Raw genomic sequence first — 6,348 nt, 5'->3', positions numbered from 1 at the left:
ATTCAGCTTGTGCTCACAAGTGACTAGAGCCAGCCTGTGAACCACTGAAAGCCCACTAAGTCAGGACTCCAAAGTGCGGATGATTAATTGCATGAGTCTGACTAAAAAATTTAATTAATACCTGCATTGATTTTCAGCCCTAGGAAGTATATAACCATCACACCAAAACAATTTGGAAAGAGAATGAGAGCAGGCTTTGTTACTACACCTGTGTCTAACCCAATATTGCACTCGTGTCTTAAAAAATAAGTGCAGTTCTCTTTTCCTGTCACACAAGCTATTGCAAAGTCAGAAAAAGGCATGGAAGAGAGCCATAAGGCTGCTTAAAAGTGTGGAGCAACTTCCATGCAAAGAGAGTATAAATGAAACAGGATCCATTGTTCTGTGGAATAGGTAGCTGGCAGGGGCCTATAAATGTATCAGTTTCATAGAATACAAGTATTCACCATTTCTGACACAAGAACTGCAAGAGGTTAAACCATGACTGGTAGGTGGTAGGTTCAAAAAGAGCAAGACTTGATACGCTAGAAAATGTGCAGTTGTGGAGAAAGACTCCCCACTGCAGGACATGCTGAATGTTGAGAGTTTATGACTTCAGAAGAGGAAATCAGGGCATAAATAATGGAAGGAAAATCCATCAGAATCTACTGCAATTCTGCAAAACCTTGAGCTGGAAGTTGTTGGAGGCTGAGGGACCCTTCCAAGGAAATAACACTCTATACTTTTCCTTGTTTTACCCTCTCCCCTCAGCATCTGCCCTCAGCCAGTGCAGAAGACAGGACTGGTACAGGGTTTGCTCTCACTTATGGAAATACAGATGGAGAGTAGACTCAAAGCACTGCTCAGCTTGTGACCAACATAGATGTGTTAGCCAGAATAGGCTATAAGCCTTGGCCAAAGAAAGCAGAACCTTAAAAGGGGAATGCAAAAGATAACAGTGTGCTTAGTATGCCTGGTTTGAGAGAAATCATGCAAGACCCTACGTGCCTGTGCAGGTCTGTGCAAAGCTATGATTAAGCAAGGTTACTTAGTTACATAAATGTTTTTGCTATTTTTAGCTATAGCTTTAAAAGTATATATACTGATGTCTAGCATCAATAAATTGGCTTCATGCCTGCAAACCCTGTCTCTTCAATTGCCATCACTCACCCACTTCCCAGCCCATTTTACAGAGACAAATTTAATCCTCAGCAGGGGTTGTGAGGGTGATCAGTGCTACAATCTCCCAGAGAAGTCTGCTGACAAAAATGTTCATAGATGTAAACATTGGAAACAAACAAACAAACAAAAAGAAAAACAGTATGGATATATCAGGAAACAAACCAACATTTGTCAAAGAGGTGTCATGCTCTAGCAGTTAAAGCTGACCTTGCTTGACCTTCTTCCTATTGGCAGTCTAGTCTCATAAAGAAACAATACTCATTGGGATGTTTGGGGACTCATTAACTAGTGTTTCTAAAGAGTACTGGACAGAGGTGGTCTCAAGTCCAGGCTCAATAGTTTACTACAGTAGGCATCCCATGATTATAGCAGGTAGATTTTATTCCCCCATAGAATTCATCACTGAGGTTAGAAAAACTCTATCAACTGTGAAGGGAATGGCTGAAGCAGGAAATAAGTGTAATTCTTTTGATAAGTCAGTGGAGAAGGCAGAAATCCCCTTGCTGTGGGACAAAGTCTGTAACCCTGAGCTGTGGAACCCACACTGAGCCTCACCCTCACTCCTCTAGCTCCAGGATGGCTGCAGCAAGCCAGCAGTGAGTGGCTGCATGAAAATGGTTTCTAGGGAGAAGAGACCATTTCACATAGCCCATGAGGCAGCTGCCAGAAGAGACCATTGCAGGACACTCAGAGCAAATCAGGCTTTGGTTGACAGATCCTATTTCCATCCTACACCTTGTGACAGCACTGTCACACCAGCTACTGGCTCCTCACTAAGGCAGGGAGAAAAAGATTATACAGAACATGTAGAAGGAAAGTAGAATAAAGAAACTTTATAAATCAATATAGAAGAAATAGCACCAAAACCCTTGGGAAGAATTCAGAGCTGGGCTAAGTCAGGGTAATTAGCTATGTTTGGAGACATAACAAATTGGACTCAGCAGAAGCCATTTAGACTCACTTCTTTCCTGTAGACAAAAAACCAGAAGGTAAGCTGCTGTCTTTAGAAAGTATTACATATCCTGCTCTCCCTGTGCTCTTTTCCCTGTTCCTCTTGCCACAGTTCTGGAGTGATACTGCAGCTAGATGGTCACACCTCATATTTCCTGTACTTGGGGTAAGATGATAAAGGAGCAGCAGACCACACTGGCAGTTTCTTCTTACCAGAAAAGTGAGGTGCTTCATCTCCAGCTCAGAAATAATAAGCTAAATTTATAGAGGTTTCTTCACAGTCAAGAAATAGAAAATCAGGGAAGAGGATCATCCCACCTACTGGTCTGTCTCTCTACAGTGATGAATGATTAGGACAGAAGGGCTTGTGAATGTCCCAGAGCCTGGCTGTGCCATGTCCTTCCCCAGACACATAGCCCTGACCAGCAAAAACACTGGCATCAGTCACCCCAGGCCAAGTGTTTGAGTCCTGTGTTGCTCACATGGTCCTACTGGGACAAAATGTCAGCCCCTCCACTTACCCACATGGGTCTGGTCCAGCACGAGCACCAAGCTCTGTCCTGTGCTGACAGCCCAGAGAGAGCAGAGTCAGTCCTGCAGCTCTCTGACATGTCAGATTATTTGTCCTGAAAAGCACACAGTGCTTTGGGCACAGCAAAACACCTGAAGGACTCAGAATGATAATCAATAAGAGCAGAGCTACAAGATGGAGCAGGGACTTGAAAACAAGGTCAAAGAGTTTCAGCATGACACTACAGCAGGTTTCTCATTCCATTTCTTCCAAACACACCATATTCTGAAGGCAGAACTTTCCAAGCAATCAGTGAAAATAAATTCCTGGCAGTAAAGGAGTGGCCTGTGTTGAACCAAGGTGTGTAGAAGGCCTGGTCTTCTGCTGCTCAAGTCAATAAAAACAATTGCCTGGTAGACAGTGGATGCAGAGCCAGGCTGAAACACGTTCTGGCAAACAGACTTCTTTTCTTTTGAGGGATTTCACTTCAGATAAGAAAACAGTGCTGAGAAAAGTCTTGCTGCCACTGGAAACTGCCTCCTGAAACACTGTTGCTAACAACAGTGATCTTTTTACTTCCCCCTGCTTCAGCATCCAATATTAACACCCTCCTCAAATTTGGCAGAAACCAAAAATTTCAAGGACACAAAATTGCCTGAAATGAAACAGCAAAATGACCTATGGAAACACATGTAAGAAATACTTTCACACACCTCTCCACCTCTTATTTGTCAGTGATTTAACAGCCACATAAATTACTTCTGACCCATGCAGGTAGAGCCACTGTGAGTTTAATTACACAGTGCAGGCTGTTGTTCAGTCAATTAGACTTTTCCTTCTATCCACACCATTTTAATGACAGCCAAGTAGCCCCGAGGCTTGTGTGTCTTGTTTAGAGCTGTGACTGGCCCATCAGGGCACAGCAGACTCCAGGTCAATTTTCTGCTCACTGCAGCAGCAGCATATGCTGGAGCTTCCTGCATCCATGAAAGCTGGAGGGGCTGGGGAGAAGCTCCCTATGGGAGCCTGAGGATTCTGGCAGAGTGCTGGCCCCACATGGAGCCCACTCAGGGCTGGAGCATCACTGTCCTGTCCAGCTGGGTCAGGCAGACAGGGCTCATGCTTCACAGCCCTCTCTGCATGCTGCCCAAGAGGTGCCACTGCAGTCGCTCAACATTTCATCTCCCTTCCCCTGAAGACAGGTGATTGCTTGGTTGGAGAAGTCAGCACTCACAGAGGATGTGAGAAAAAAGGAAATTACCACTCCTAGGTGATGGAGCTGCTGAGTGACCTGAAGCTCCACCCCATTTCCATCCTCTTGTGTAAGACTTGGGGTGCTGATACCTGGGTCTGACCTGCAGCTGCTGTCCCATGTTCCTCTTCCACCAGCAGCTCACATCACTCTTAATAATGTGGCAGGTGAGGCTGGCACCACACTACAACTTACCCAGATGAGAAGGGGCATTCAGGGTATGAGGCACATTTCATAAACCATCAGATAAATGGGACTTTCACATGAGGCCAGGACACACCTGTCAGCCCCATCCATGATCCCAGGAGGGCTATGGCAGTACCTCACAACCCTGAAAATGTTTTTGGAGCTACTGGGACTGGCTGCACCCTGCCATGTGATCACTTTGCCAAGGGGCACCCTCATTTTTGTGTTATATGTGCAGGAGGAATGGGACCAACTAGTGCAACAAACTCCTTGTCTCCAGATGCCCATTTGAATTTCCTCTAGCTCCTCACTCCATGGGGGAAAGTGGGGTCAGGTCCTGCTTCTGGCCACAGGCTATGCTTCACTCACCACTTCTGCCATCACCTCAGTGTCCGTGGCCACCTTACATTGTCCCTAAAGAAAGCAGGGCTTCGTGTCTTTTTTGGAAGATGCAAATGATGCAGCCTCTGAATCATTTTCATGCTCTCACTTAAAACTCATCCTGGTCTCTGAGGAGCTTCCCCAGGAAGCAGAGAGAGATGGCAGGACTCTTTTCTGGCCCTAACAGACTGTCCTGACCTACTCTGAGCCACCACAGCAGCATGAGGATCAAGGTCAGGCCATATCCCACTCCCTCAAGGCAGCAACTGGGCAGACTGCATATTTCCAGATAGGGAAGGACAGATAAATTGCTTAAAGGCATCCCTGTCTTCATCCTTCTCAGTGAAAATACCACATTAAAAAGATTAAAGGCCTATTTCTGCTTATTTTACATGTGTTGATTAAATTTAAAAGTATTTTCCATTTCTTATACAGTGCAACCTGTCATGCTGGGATTCCATTTTCATGATGTTGGTAGATTTTGCTGCATTATTCTTTTGCCCTTCCTGAAGCAACATGGACATTTTTAGCTCAGCTTTATTCTGCAAAGACCCATCTGTCTGACCCCAACCCCAGTTACTTTTTGAGTTCACTGGCAAGTTTCACCTGTGCTTGAAAAAAGAGCACAGCTCTCAAAGTTCCTCAAGTAGGGAATAGAGGGAGAGAAGAGCTGCAGGTTAGTGCTGCTCCAGAAGAAGGGTGATGGGGTGACCTGCTTTATCCCTTGACAAGATATAATCCCACTCCAGGGAGGCTGATAGAAAAAACCTTCCCAGTGCCTTCAATGAGAACATCAGTGGGGCAGAAGTGCCCAGAATGGACACAGAGAAGGCAGTTTCAGGCGGAATTTCTCTCTTGCTTTATACCTGTTCTCACCTTGCATGGCAGAGGAGCAAAGGACTGTCCGTCCCTGGGGCTGGGAAGCTCAGATTGGGAAATGACACATCCACAGGGGACAGACAAGTTCAGCCTGCTCCATACTGACCAGCACCTGCTGCCCTTGGAGTATGATGAGCAGGTAAAAACCCTGCATTGCCTCAACAAATTTCTGTTACTCCATTCAGATGAAAGCACAAAGAGGAAGGTAGATAGGAGAAGAATGAGAATTCCCCCTGCTCCTTCTGGGCAGGATCACAGCAGCTACCAAGTACCTCATTCAGAACATGGCACCTGTGAATGTGCCTGTCCCCACTCTGGCACAAGAACTCAGCTCCAAAAAGACTAGAGCCTCACCATGCAGAGGACAGCACTGTTTTTCTGCTGCAACATGGCCAAGCCAAAGAAAAAATCTGTGTTCATTCTCAGATGCCGAACTCTTGGTTCTTCTCATGAAAGCAGAAAGATAATTGTGCTCCAGAGCTCTCAGGCTGCCACAAGGCTCCCTTTGTTTATATGCTGTTTTGGGGAGTGGAAAATAGAGAACAACAGAGCCAGCTGCCTCTGCAGGAACTTTGCAAGAGCATTGGTAACCTCCAGCCCCTTGGCTGAGATTTTCCTCAAAACATCCTGGAAAACATGCTCATTACCCAGAGCACCATCCCCTGCTGTCCAGGATCAACCTGCAACTAGCTGGGCATTATCTCTACCAGTTTAACATTCAGATCTTCTCCTATCCTCACATCTTGTGCTAAGCCCCATGGAGCAGTGGAAAAGGAGCAGCTCTTCCCCCAGGACTTGTGATCAGGAGATAAGGCAAAGGAAGGGCTGTTGTCCCTGTTGCCTTGGCTGAAGACTTGAGTCACATCCCACACAACCAGTCCATACCAGGGTGCAGACCCTGGCCCTCTGGCACCAGGAACAGCCTTTACCACATGAGCATCTCCACAGGGGCCAGACACAACATCCACTTGCTCTATCCCCAGCAAACAGGACTCAGTGTCATGGGGGTGTTCATCCGCAGTACAAG

Source organism: Oenanthe melanoleuca, chromosome 1A, assembly GCF_029582105.1.
Source record: "Oenanthe melanoleuca isolate GR-GAL-2019-014 chromosome 1A, OMel1.0, whole genome shotgun sequence".
Taxonomy (NCBI): domain Eukaryota; kingdom Metazoa; phylum Chordata; class Aves; order Passeriformes; family Muscicapidae; genus Oenanthe; species Oenanthe melanoleuca.
Note: the sequence above shows the minus strand (reverse complement) of the source record.